At 38.8% G+C, this 14,108-nt stretch overlaps 1 protein-coding gene across 4 annotated transcripts in view; it reads right to left on the reverse strand.

Annotated features, from left to right (window-relative positions):
* The window catches only part of naaladl2 (N-acetylated alpha-linked acidic dipeptidase like 2), a 385,596-nt gene that overhangs the window by 337,443 nt on the left and 34,045 nt on the right, over positions 1-14,108 (reverse strand). The window contains exon 1 of one of the 4 annotated variants that reach the window (XM_028028166.1): positions 5,410-5,789. The exons of 2 other annotated variants lie outside the window; for them this stretch is intronic. The gene's annotated coding sequence lies outside the window, so the exon portion shown is untranslated. Of the gene's footprint in view, positions 1-5,409; positions 5,791-14,108 lie in introns of those variants that run through there. One more of the 4 variants, XM_028028169.1, reaches the window with a different exon arrangement.

The raw sequence follows: 14,108 nt of genomic DNA on the forward strand, positions 1-14,108 counted from the left end.
ATTTTTTTCAGATTCAAAATAATTTTTCAGTTTCAAATCTTTTTTTTTCAGTAATATTTTTTTTTTTTTTAGCAAACTTCATGGTCCAAATTTAGCTCCATACATAAACACATATTTTCCAAAAAAAGGGATTCCAAAACATCTGCTTCCTTAGCTATAACATTCATATGTATCCTTGCTTCTTCCCAGTGCCCAGCACGGCTCACTCTGGAGTCAGAAGCGTGTTCTGGCCACAGCTCAATTTGTCCGTTAACCAAAGGTCATGCCGAGTGTGTTTCACCAACCAGTCGGTACTTCAGAGTTCATTTGCTGCCTCTTACTTCTACCCTACAGCTCCCTCTGACTCAGCGTTTTAAAAGCAGGTGGAGAAAATCAGCATGGAAGGCAAGTGGTGGTTCTGTCCTACTGACAATTTACCATGAAGCAAGAATGCATGTTTGCAACTTTTTTAAGAACCCCAGTAATGGTCTAACTGTATCACATAGTTCAAAGTGTTTAAAATAAGCATCTGTATCAAATGCGCTTCATGAGCTGGATAGAAATTTACAATTTCTGTCATTTTGAGGTGGTAAAAAACAAACATGTCTGAGGACTACCTCAGACATGTAAACAGCACATTGTCTGGCCCTCAACAACAGCAACATTAGCTTAGAAGGCTGTTTAGACGGACTTTGCCATCATGTCAAACCAGAAAACAAAGTTTCTTCTTCAAACAAGTATATGACTATTACTGCCACCAAATGGCAAAGATTGTGTATCACATGACAGGGAATAAACACACAAAAAACAATAAAACCCAGCAAAAACTCCCTATTAATATCATTAAATAAATGGTTCCTGCATTGTCTGCATACTAAACTCATCTTATTCCCACTTGAGTCCTATCAAGACGATGTTCTGCTGACTTAACAATTATTTTCATTTTCCCATTTTTGGATTTGACATCAGCAGTAACGTTAATGACTCCAGCATTAAGGGTAACAAGTCCTTTTTGTCTCCTGCCATGATGCGGACTTCTGGACAGATTTTTCTGATTTGGCAAGATTACTTATTTTTGTCATCTGAACAAACAGTAGGGTATGTTTGTTCATTTGTATCAAAATGTATGTATATATGTACAGTATGTATTCTTTATTTAACCAGAAAAAAATAACTCAGAGATTAAAAGCCTCTTTTCCAAGTGTGACATGGCCAAGACAGCAGTATAAAACCTTTGAACAACTAAGGTCCTAGTAAGGAGCCATGAGGCTCTCCCTCTAAAACAGGAAGGAGGGAGGAACAAGACCCAGCTGGTTTGACACTGAGTTTTACCAGATAAATAGTTGGACCTCCACTGCATGCATATTTTCATAAAATCCTCAGGAATTGTCTCAAATCAAATATGACTGAAGGTTCTGTTTTCCAGTTTTTCATATTCAGGAAGGTTTAGAGGAAGTCATTTTCTTATTAATGTTAATCTAGAAATATCCCTCTCCATTCATGTCCTATGGAACTTGTGCAATGAGACAACAGAAGCTTTTCCTCATCCAGCTGAGCAGTAACTTGCGCAACTCATGCATGTGAAACTTAGAGCTCATACACATTATGTTTTTGAAGACTTCTTAATACAGGAGGCAGAAAATACACATTTAGAAACATGTGCAAAGTAATAAAATAGCTTTTCTAGTACGCAAATGTAAAGTTTTGTCCTTTGATTTTAGTTTAAAGCCACTAACCAAACATTGCCAAATTCAATTGTACATCTGTCAGATATAACAAATGTCTCAAAGTATCAACAACTCCACTTCAATGTTATTATCTATGGAGACAATAAAGGAACAAAAAATTCACAGAGCTAAAAACACACAGATCCACACAGCCTGGGTATCAGCTTGCCTTTGTGCAGAGAGGAGCGGTGAGAGACATTCTTATCAATGCTTGATGATAATATAGAAGATGGGATGGTTTTCCTCCCACAGTGCATGTAGATAACAAAGTGCTGGACTCTGTAAGATACGGAGCCAGAGAGCAGCCGCCTGCCCTCCTTCTCTACCTGACACCCACCTTTTCTTTCTCCCTCTTCCCCTTTGTTGTTTGAAAGACACATCAGATTGTGTTGCAGAGGAGAATGCTGCCAGAAGACAGGCGATACCATGTCTGCTTTCAGGTAAAGAATGTCAGATGATATTAAAAAACGAGAGGGAGGGAGTGAGCAACAGAGTAAAAAGAGTGTCTGCCATATCAAAGTGCATCAAGTACAAATCTGTCAGAATTCAAGATGTCTTCATGTAACATTTTGTAGAGAATTAGCATCTGACATACTTTTGGAGGTTACCTGAGTAGGAAAAAGTGGCACGTCACACTGCAGACTGCTGGTGACAATACATGAATGTATGTGTTTTTAAACTGCACAATAATCACCATGACTATAAAACTATCCATACAATAACCTTATAAGCTAGACTAGACCACCACTCATGTGATCTCTGCTTGTGCAGCTGTGCTCCTATGTTTTCATATTCTGAGATGTTCTGATAATTTGGCCATTTTTCAGAGAACATGACAGATAAAAAAAGTTTTCTATCTTTTACATATACTGGGTAAATTTTGCTTTTGTGTTTCTTTTTAACTTAAATAAAAAGATTAAAAAATCCAGAAAATACCCCAAAAGACCTTGATCAGAAGTTCATCTGGAATATTTCCAGTAGTGGGCAACACTAACCAAAACATTAGTTATGCTGACCCTAAAGAACTAATCATACGCATTAATTCTGCTAACACTAAAGCACTAGACCAGCTGGGTGATTAGCAGAAGCTAATGCTAAAGTGCTACGTAAACATGGTATTTAGCAGAAGCCAATGCTAACGTGCTATACCAGCATTGTATTTAGGATTTGTCAACAGCCACAATGTATGTGTTAAGTTGTTTCAATTTTAGAAAGAGACATGAAAGGTTAAAAACAGCTCAGGATGTGAGTATTGATCATTTCAGGTCCTGCACAGCAAAAGATGAACCTGGTGAACAGACAGAGAGCAATGATGAGGTCAACCGGGGTAATAACTGCTGACCTAATGGATAACCCAGAATTTGGTCTTAGACATTTCTTGTTTGTTTTAGTAACTGTCAGGTTATGTTTATTCACCTTGGTCACCAAAATGTCACCCAAGAAAACCAAACAAAACAAAAATATATATATATATATATATATATTCTATCATAAATTACTGTCTTGACAATAGGATATGGCCTGGTAGTTTTGACTTCTGGAATCTTTCTGGAATAAATCAATAATCATTTCGGATGTGACACTAAACAAACTAAGACAAAATTAAAAGTAAATACAAATATACGTCTCTAGTAATCAGTTATTAGAAATCTATTGATTACTGAATCTAGACTGGATTAAGAAAAGTGTTACGTTTCACATCAAACAACTTTCAACAGACAAAGTCAATATGACTATGTACAATTATTTCAGCTAATAGAAGGAAAACAAATCCAAACCTGGCCCTGTGTAGAAGATTAATTGCTTGCCATGACTGACAGTAAGAGCTGCCATGACGCGTTTGTAAAAGCTTCAAATGTGTTACTGTGGAAGCATTCTGAGCCACTCAGTTTGGACACAGTCACATTAAAAGGTTTGACTGAAACTGGTCGTTTAAGGTCATCCTACTGCTTCTGATTGTGTACTTGAGCTTAAAGTCACAAAGTGATCGCCATAGATTTTCCTGACAAGCACAATTTGTAGTTCTTTTATTTCCAGCAAGACATCAAGGCTCTGAATTAGAAAATCAGGACAAGGCAATCACACTACACCACCAAGTTTGACTGTCAATATTAAGTTCTTCTGCAATTCTATTAGTTTTAAACCAGATATTCAGTAACAGGACACACACGCTCCTTAAAGCTGACTTGTCAGTCCATAGAAAATGTTTCCGAAATTTATCCCGAGAAATGTTGGAAAATTTGAGACAAACCTTTGTGTTCTATAAGTGTTTTAATCTTAAAGGTCTGGTAATAATAAGGTCTGAGTGTGACACAAAACCAAAAATGTGGGTATCCACAATTAATTAATGAATTTTCACATTTAAGTTGCTTTTTTTCCCTGAATAAATAAAATCCTCATTTGAAAGCTTCTTTGTGTTTTCTAAGGTTTTCTTTTTGATATTCAAATTAGTCTGATGATCTGAAACGGTATGACTAAATCCATAGGGAAGCAGTCACTTTTTCACAGCCTAACTTTTATCAACGTTATCCTTTCTTCTTTATTGTTGTTAAATGAATAAGTAAGTGTTTGATGTACAAAGGAGTCCCAGCCCCAGATCCACACACCAACAGAGAGAGGGAAACAGCGATACCTGGAGCCTGCAGCCAGAGCACCTGTTCAAACCCAAACCCAACATCTCAATGTTGGCACCTGAGGTTTGCGCATAGTACCTGAAGAATGCAAAACAAGACAAAACCAGAGCAGAAAGGCAACACTGTATTACAGCTTTGTCTCGTGGAATACACACTGCAAGTTATTGTTTATATCCGGAAACTTTGCACATGTGCATAACGCTGGAGGGCAAAAAGGACTATTCTTTTACTTGCCATCCATGCCTGCACTGCCACGGTGGAGCAATTCTGTTAAAGTCAAACCTGGAGATGGATTGTCATTAACTTAGTGCAGCGTGCCACAGCAAAGGCAAAATAACGCAAAAAAACCCCGTTGAAGAACAACTCAAAACCACTTGTATTCTTCTTTTCTCTGTGTTGGCTAGCTACTCTCAGACCCCTTGCCATAGCACCTGATTGACAACAGCTCCATTAGCTGACCAAGCAGAGATTACTTTAAAGTGTATCAGGATTCAATACTAATAAACACAACATATTTCCCACACAAAGAACAGAAAAATCCCTCTGATGTTGACAACGTGGCAGGAAGACCAGTGGGAATCATGGCTGTCCCCCTGCTGGAGGGCGGGATCGTGTTTGCGTGTGTGTGTGTGTGTGTGTGTGTGTGTGTGTGTGTGTGTGTGTGTGACGTCACTTTGAAACATGTTTATAGATGAGGTCTTCAGGCAAGAACACACAGCACAGGACAACAGCACTGGCCAGGTGGATCGTGTTGCATGGCAACCAGTACATTTACAACTTCCTCAACTACTCTAACTTTTGGAAACCTTTTTATGTGGGTATTTTGAGTTTTACTTATTAAAAAAAGAACAAGATGCTGCCAATGTATTGACCAGACTCCCAAAAGACCCCAGCTGGCCTGGTGAGCGCTCTACAACAGGATAACCAGGAGCAAACGCACAAAGATGGTCATAGGAAAGGAACTACACACTTAAACAATAAAGTGTCAAGAACTATAAATGGCCTGCATGCAAATTCATTCACCCACGTCAAGCCTTTGAGATGTTAGCAAACCCAGTCTGTGCATTTACCTTGTAAAAGCTGAGCTGGTTGAACACCCAGGTGGTTGCCTCCGTCTTTGTGAGTGTGTCTGTGTCAAAGAGGGGGCAACAGAGGATAAATGCTGTCCTATTTGCTTCTCTTCTGTTCTGCAGCCACTGTCTGCATCTCTCAGGCAACAATCCCACAGCCAACAGGGAGAGCAGCCTCCTGTTTTACCTGACACACTGACTTCTACAAAGCAAACTGGTTACTTGTGAGGCTGCTTGTCCACTCCTTTACCTTTAGCTTGTTTACCTGTCTGCAGTAGCTGCCTGCCGTCAGAGCTCACCTTTACACCTGTCAGTGTGCCTGGCTGTAATTTAGTTGAGCTGTCTACCTGCAAGCTGCTAGCTTCTCGCTCTCTCCCTCCCTTTCTTTTTTCTCTCTTTCTTTGTGTGTGTGTATGCTGACATTAGAATAGTCCTTCCTCCTTTCTTACCTGGACTCACCTAACCTGTTTGGCAGTGTTGCTTGCACGTTGTGTTTGTGATTAACACTGATCTGCTCATTCATGCAGGAATTTGAATAAGTAACTGTGACCTAATTCAGGCACACAAAGGCAGAAAGAAAGTGCACCTTAACACAAACGAACATAAACTATAAACATATGTTGCTCTATGCACAAGAAAATGACTAAGTAGACTGCTTCTGTAAGATTTAGGAGGAACAACAGCAGCCAGTTACTGGTGATTAAATGCTGAAAATAAGTGGGTCACCTCAACAAAATCTCCATGTCCATAGGTTAGCATCAGAAAGAAGATGTTTGTCCACGTTGAACTGGGTATGGTTTTAAGACCATTTCCAAAGTATATTTTATACATTTTTCATAAATGAGTTTAGAATGCCATGGGGAATTACAACAGCACAAAAAACTCTGTCAGATTATACAAGCCAAGTTAGCTTATCAAATACAGTTTCTTTTTTTAACATTGATTCACACCAAATGTCATCGCACAGGAATTCACAAAAATAAATTCAATTCAATTCCACATACATGACAATTGATCCTATATGAAATAGTACAGAATGCTCAATTAATTATTCAAAGTATATTAAAAAGTTTCAACCCAGCAGTTGCATCAAATCATTGATTTAAATGTTCATGGCAGGACAGTTAAATAAGAAATTAAACATGTGAATAAGCTTGTTTATGCAGTGAGTCATTCAACTTCATGACAGTGATGGGTGTAAACAGTTACATGAGATATATTCATAATTCAGAGCTCAGCATTTATCAGCCATCAGAGGAAACATTGGAGCTAAAAGCGTTTCATAGTTTGGAGCGGCTATGTCTGCGGCGTTTTGGGGAAATTATAGTCAGTGATTTTACAGAAGAGCGATGGATTCAACATGTTCCAACAACTTTTTATGAAATGTGATGCTGTCAGAGCTCTGGTGGAGCCACTGGCACATTGTCTGAAAAAAACAAAAACAAACCATCATCCTCCTACTAGATGCCATCGTCGTTTTTGTGGTTTGTGCCGGTGGCAACATCCGGTGTTGATCATGTGACAGTTTTGTGAAATATAGCTATTCTGATACGGCCGAAAAACCCCCACCTCATTCTGGTGAGTTTCTTTTAAAATGGAATCAAAATTCTACAATTCTGTGATTAATGGAAAAACAGCTACCGATGTAATCATGTGACCTAAATTCTTGTTCACAGGGAGACAAACTCCTCCCCTTCCTTCTTGACACCAGACCTGTTTTGTGCACAGTGTTGTGTGAATGGTGAGAAGCTTATTGCTGTGTTTCATGCAGCAGTGCTGATGTTTGCCTCAGCTAGTCCGCTAACATTTTTTGACCTGGTCTTTCATATTGTGACATGAAAAAAATCCACTCATCAATCCAGACAATTTTTTTATTGCCATAAATCTTTGTGCTTACCCATATTTTTAGCCTGAAACACATGAATTTCAGGTACAGACTCACCCACAGCCAAATATCACTGATTGCTATTTGTGCCCTTGGGATATGAGCCGTTTTGACAAATATGTAACAACTTGTGTCTCTGAAATAGAACCACTGCAGATGTGGAGAGAGTGCATCAGAATATCCTCCCTTATGGTTTCTATGAAACTGGTTGTACTATTTTAATCAATTGTACCAAGAGCCACTTTAATAATAAGATACATTCATTGCATATTCACATATTTTCTAACACGTTTTTCCTTTTAACTTGTTTCTTAGAACCTCTTCAGGCATAATACAATATTGTTTTCACCTTTTAAGGTGATGAGAGAGAATCGGTTGCATATTGGAAGCTTTTTACTCTGTTATGGTGCTTCTTTGTGCTCAGTAATACTTGATCTGACAGACGCTGATGCTATATGTGGGTTTATTTACCTAAAAACAGCACACAACTATTATAGCAAAAGAGAAACGGAAAACACAAACTTAATAAAAGAGTTGAAGTTTCTTAAATTAAATTGGCATGTGAGGCCAAAAAGTAGATCTGATTTTTTTTTTTTTTACTTATTTTCAAACATTTGATGCATCCGTGAGATAAATGGCTTTATGTAGAACGTGTAGAACTTTATGTAGAACGAGAGGAAACATCTTGAACCACACAACTGATTGGATAAGAGGCTTGTCAGTGGACAAGCTGAATAAAAATGCTGCTGCTTAGGTTAAGACATGTTCTTATTCTTAATATTTCACACCCTATCACTTTACCAAGATATACACAATTCAAACTCCAAAATGTTGCATGCTGTAATGAAGTGGGTGGAGCTGCACTTGGGTTGCTAGGTGGGGGGGCAAGGCTTGACTTGGGGCTGCTAGGTAAATAATTGTGACACAACAATCTAGAGGTGTTGCAACAGGCTGTTTTACCAGCAGAACTTTTACTTTTTCCCAAAAAATGGATGGGTGTTTTTTTTTTTTTTTTTGCTCTTACACTATTTCTTTAAGCAGAATATATACATATGGAAATACAGAAACATGCAAAAAATGACTTGCATAATAGTGGACCTTTAAACTGGTAAATAAAGAAAAGATCCTAATTTATTTAAAGATATTTTTAATATGGTTTCTTTATTGTATTTTGATGCTTAGCGATTTAGAGACCCATTAACACTTTGTCTTTTTCCCCAAATACAATCTTCAGGCCTTTGTGTTTAAGTTAGAGAACTGACAGAGTTTAGCCAGAGCTTTTCTTTCATTAACTTATCACAACAACAAAAAAATATATAGACAGAAAACAAAATAAACTGGTTTTGTACAAACTGTGAAATGTACTACTTTGAAACTGAAATGCCAAAGCTAAAAATAAGCTATGTTGAAGAAGACTGTTACATTGTACATTGGAAGCAGGGGTTTATTGACCTCAAGGCTCAACTTTTTCAATCCAGGATATTTATCTAGCATGTGTTCGAAAACCTGCACACAGAGCTAGATTCCACTCAGACCAGCAGTTCATGAAACAAATCAAACTGCAACAAAAATAAAATTTGAGGCTTGTGTCAAGCTTATGACCACCAAAATCAATAATAAAAAAAATCTAAAAATGAAAAATGTGATGAATAATGGGCTTACAGAATACATCGGAAAAAATAAGTTTGAAATTAAATTTGTGAAAAAACATAAAAATAAAAAAACAAAAACAGACCCATTATGTCACATGTATAATGAACTTTTTTTCATTATGCATGCGACAAATGAAAAACAATTCCCTTTTTTTTGACAAGAAACCACAATCTCTTCTTATAAACCTACTTGTTTTGATCGCCTGCTGTTGCACTGGAATTTCCCCATTGTGGGACAATAAAGAAATGTTTATTCTATTCTTCACACCCCAAAGCAGACCATCTGACTGAAAAATTGAGTCTTTAAACTCCCGATTAAAACTGTATCTTTAGGTGTTTTAAAGTTTTCTATGCTGCTCTGCCCAGTTTGTTATTAGATTGCTCAGATTCACTGTTTTACTGTCTGTCACAGATATATTGATCCAAATTTATGCAATTCTCCCTGCTGCGATTAAAATAAATGTCTATATTTGAATGCCATGTTTACAAATGATTTTTCTTTCAGAACATTTAAAAAGAACTGATTTAAACCTGTGTTTAGATTTGCTTGAAACAAAAGTGATAACTTCTTCTGCAGTTAACTTTAATCAATCAGTTTAACTGAATTTAATAAATTTCATTATTAATCACAAGCACAATCTCTTACAACACTTACTATACATGAGTGAAAAGGGAGCAAGAAGAAGAAATATCTTGTATAAACCTGAACCTTGTTCAATAATTAAAAAATACATTTTCAGGGCCATATTCATTACATTAGCAATATAAGTTTTAAACAATTTATTCATTATTACCTCAAAATTATACAAGATGTCATTTTTTTCTTGTTTTGAATAGATCATTTTTTCAACTCCTCATCCAGACTGTTCTATAATTTTACTCCATGTACTGAAATGCGCATTTGTTCTAAAATTATGCACAGTTTTGCTTTTCAAATCCACCTGCAACCCAAACTAAACCTATGAACTGCTGGCTTTGGAGCAGCATAGTGTCTAAGTGTGGGTGCATCAGACACACAGATTAATATCAACCTGGGGGGTAAGTTCCACAGATCTGCCTCCATCTTTAACCTGCTGTGTCTCAAGATGTCAGCCTTCCAAGGAAAACATAAGTGACACGGAGGCTGTGCCCATTAAAATGATAAGTTGAAAGTGAGAGATGATGAGTTGTGGTCACACTGCCAAGTGAGTCACAGATTGCCAACAGTGGAGGAGGCCTGTCTGTCCTTAATTGCAATTAGGCATCATTTTCTAGGTTTAACAGCACAATGATTGGGGAGGCTTGAGTTCTCTGACAGGAAGGACAACTAATGACTTCATCTGTAAATATCAATGGACAAAATATTACATTTTCCTGCTTTATTAAGAGTTTCAAACCAACACCAGGATATTCAACAAAGTTTTGAAAATATAGAGCTATCTGTTTAAACATTTAGAGTAGCTGAAGGTATTTCAATGTTTACCACATGGCTGTGACTGCATTAACAGAAAAGGTGTTTAAAATGAGCCAAAATTATGTTATAACTTCAAATTACAGTAGGGAAAGGGTGGATGCGTCTTTATCTCCTTACTGCTGGAATTAAAAATAATAATAACAAGATTTCAAATTAGGTAGAGATTGTTCCATTAAATGCTGCAGTTCACGCCTGCTGGAAAAAGGCCTTCTGACGTGAGAGAAACTTCCTTTGCATTCAGTAACATATTTTCAGTTTTCAACAGTTTTAATCAGTAGTACATACAATAGGTAACAAGATTGCAACAAACACCAGAAATAGAGCGTGTAGAAAGGTCTACACACAGTTTCCATCATCTAGTAATGCAGTTGTCATCTAATCATGCAGTTTTGAGTCAGACCTTATGTTCAGGCTAATCACGAGAAACCAGAAACCACACAGATATTCTTCACTCACAACACACAAATGCCTGTTGTGAATGGGGACAGTTTGACCACATTCCCATACTTTATCAAAAGAATTCATCGGATGTAAATCAATAGCTCAGTTAACAATCCAGGGACAGCACTGGTGCTCCCAGTGAGAGGGGAGACAGAGGGACACATTTACTATGGCTCAACTAATCACTACTAAGGAGTTACAAGAGAAAGCAGATCAACATGACATGGAGGAGAGATTGAGGTCAGGAGAGACAGTCAAGGGATGGACAAATGCAAGCAAAGAGGCCAAGAGCAGGTGAAAGTTACAATAGAGCATCTGTTCCAGGGTTGAACAGCAAGAAAAAGTTGAGAATATAGAAAACAGAAATATTGATAGGTAGGTGTAAAACTGCAAAATGATATTTCAGAGAGAATCCATCTCTGCTTGCACAGGAATACAAGAAAAATAGAGTAAAAGAATATCAGCAACAAAAGGCTCCAAAGTAAGTTTTTTTTGTGTGCGTTTGGAATATCTGCCAAACTATTTGAAAGGACAGTTAATATATATTGTCTAAAACTTTTAAAATTATTCAAATAACCTGAGTTTTTGAGTTGACCTCATTGTACTGTAATGGCTACACACATCCAAGGTTGGCCAAACTCAAGCAACGCTTTACTACTTCAAGCTTCAAGTACAGTCATAAATGTTCAGTGGCTTTAAGGTCAGGTGCCTGCTGAGGAAACAGCCAGTCCTCCTGGGTCTCTGTTAGCCCACAAGTGGTTATGTGATCCTTTTTAGGTGCAGTTGGGCTCATTATCTTGCTGCAGCTCCTTCTCCACAAAGATGAAAATACAGCCGAAGCATATTCAGAAAATGACAGTTTCCCTTTTTGATCAAAAATCCAAAGCAGCAATGCCTCTCTGTCTTTCTTGTCTCCTTCCACTGCCCCAAATCAAAACTTTGAAATCACAATAATAAAATCAGATCATTTACCATTTTAGAAATTCTGTCTTTGAAGTTTAATCCTATATTATTTAGAAAACAAAAAATAGTGTAGCGAAATCCCTATGTTTTTTTTTTTTTTTTTTCATAGTCATACCCCCATCAAAAATCAGCTTGTGTGTCAAGAGTAAGTGGCTGTTTAACATATAAGCATTGTGGATAAAGCAAGGTGAAGTGATAGCTTTTCTACAAGGTTATGCCTATTCAAGTGTCATTCACCAGCACATATTTGCACTTCTATAAATGCATTCTGAATTTCTATTTGCCTTTTAACTTGACGTTTTTTTGTTTAAAAAATGCTAACAACCAACATTGAACAGAACAAAGTAGGAGAAGTGATAAACTACATAGGAGCACATGACCCAGCAAAGCTGCAAAATTAACAGGCCACATGGTAACTGGTGACAACTCTCACAAGGATCTTGGTCAGAAGTGTCAGTGGTCCGTCATGTTCGCAGCACTGAGTTTGCAACTTGTGTTGGATTTTCTGACCATTGCAGAACATTGTTTAGCTGTTCCATGGCTAATTTACACAATGATGTCCCGTGGCTGACATGATATTTAAAGACTGACATTTCTAGGCTACCATGGATAGCACACAGTAAAATAATGGCTGATCACCCTTAAAAAATGAATACTGTAGCTGGAGATGTTAGGAAGAACTGAGACTAGAGGCTCTCTGCTTAGTTTCTTTTTAATAGATAGATAGATAGATAGATAGATAGATAGATAGATAGATAGATAGATAGATAGATAGATAGCATTTATTGTCATTGAACAGGATTCAACGGAATTTCTATTGCAACTCCCGTGCAAAAAGTCAAATGTATACAATAAATAAAATAAACAAACACACAACAATAATAATAACAACAATATATACAACTAAAATTAACTAAAGGCACTCAACCACACCAAAGAAGTAGCAGCAGGTCCAATTATGGCAAAGTACAGATGATGTGACAGTGCAAAGTGCAGAACAATATGACTGTGTGGGGGTGGGGGATATGTATGTGTGACTGCGAGGTTATGATATGTGTGGGAGGGGGGGCGGCAGGGAGTAATGGCTCTGACGGCTGTGGGGAAGAAACTGTTTCTCAGTCTATTTGTTGTAGTCCGTATATTCCTGTACCGCTTGCCTGATGGCAGCGGCACAAACAGTCTGTGGCCCGGGTGGCTGGAATCCATCGCTATGGATCCAGCTCTCTTCTTGACCCGGCCTGTGTAAATGGAGTCCAGGTCTGGGAGGGGGCATCCCACAATGCCTTGTGCTGTTCTCACCACCCGTGTCAGTTGTTTCCTCTCCAGTGCTGTGCAGCTACCATACCACACAGTCATGTTGAGGCAGAGGATGCTCTCGATCGTCGCCCTGTAAAAGTTCACGAGCAGCCGTGAGGAAAGTCCAGCCCGTCTCACTTTCCTGAGGAAGAAGAGCCTTTGTTGTGCTTTCTTCACCAGGTGGGAGGTGTTTGTGTTCCAGGAGAGGTCAGAAGTGATGTGGAGGCCCAGGAACTTGATGTTGTCCACATGTTCCACCACTTCTCCATCTATGAGAAGGGAAGTGTGATCCGTCCTCCTGGACCTTCTGTAGTCCACAATGACCTCCTTGGTCTTCCCTGTGTTCAGCACCAAGTTGTTGGCTGAACACCACTGAGTGAGCTGCAGAATCTCCTCTCTGTAGTGGGTCTCGTTGTTGTCTGAAATGAGACCCACTACTGTTGTGTCGTCCGCGAACTTCACGACTGTGTTGGTGGGGTGGATGGCCACGCAGTCGTGTGTAAACAGGGTGAAGAGAGCTGGGCTGAGCACACAGCCCTGCGGCGTGCCTGTGTTGAGGACCAGTGGGGACGATGTTGAGCCACCTATTCTCACCACCTGATGCCTGTTGGTGAGGAAGTCTCTGATCCAGTGGCACAGTGAAGCGGGCAGCCCCACCTCGAGTAGCTTCAGCACCTGCTTGTCTGGGATGATGGTGTTAAATGCTGACCTGAAGTCTACAAATAGCATCCTAACGTAGGTGTTGGGATGCTGCAGATGGGTCAGGGCTGTGTGCAGAGTGATGGAGACAGCATCCTCTGTTGACCAGTTCGCTCTGTAGGTGAACTGAAGGCTGTCCAGGTTTGCGGGGATGAAGTCTCTGATGTACCTCAGAAGAATCCTCTCAAAGCACTTCATGATCACCGGGGTCAGAGCGACGGGCCGGTAATCGTTCAGGCTGGTGATGGACCTCTTCTTCGGTACAGGGATGATGGTGGAAGACTTGAGACACTCAGGAACCGTGGCGAGC

This window comes from Xiphophorus couchianus, chromosome 9 (assembly GCF_001444195.1).
Source record: "Xiphophorus couchianus chromosome 9, X_couchianus-1.0, whole genome shotgun sequence".
NCBI lineage: Eukaryota > Metazoa > Chordata > Actinopteri > Cyprinodontiformes > Poeciliidae > Xiphophorus > Xiphophorus couchianus.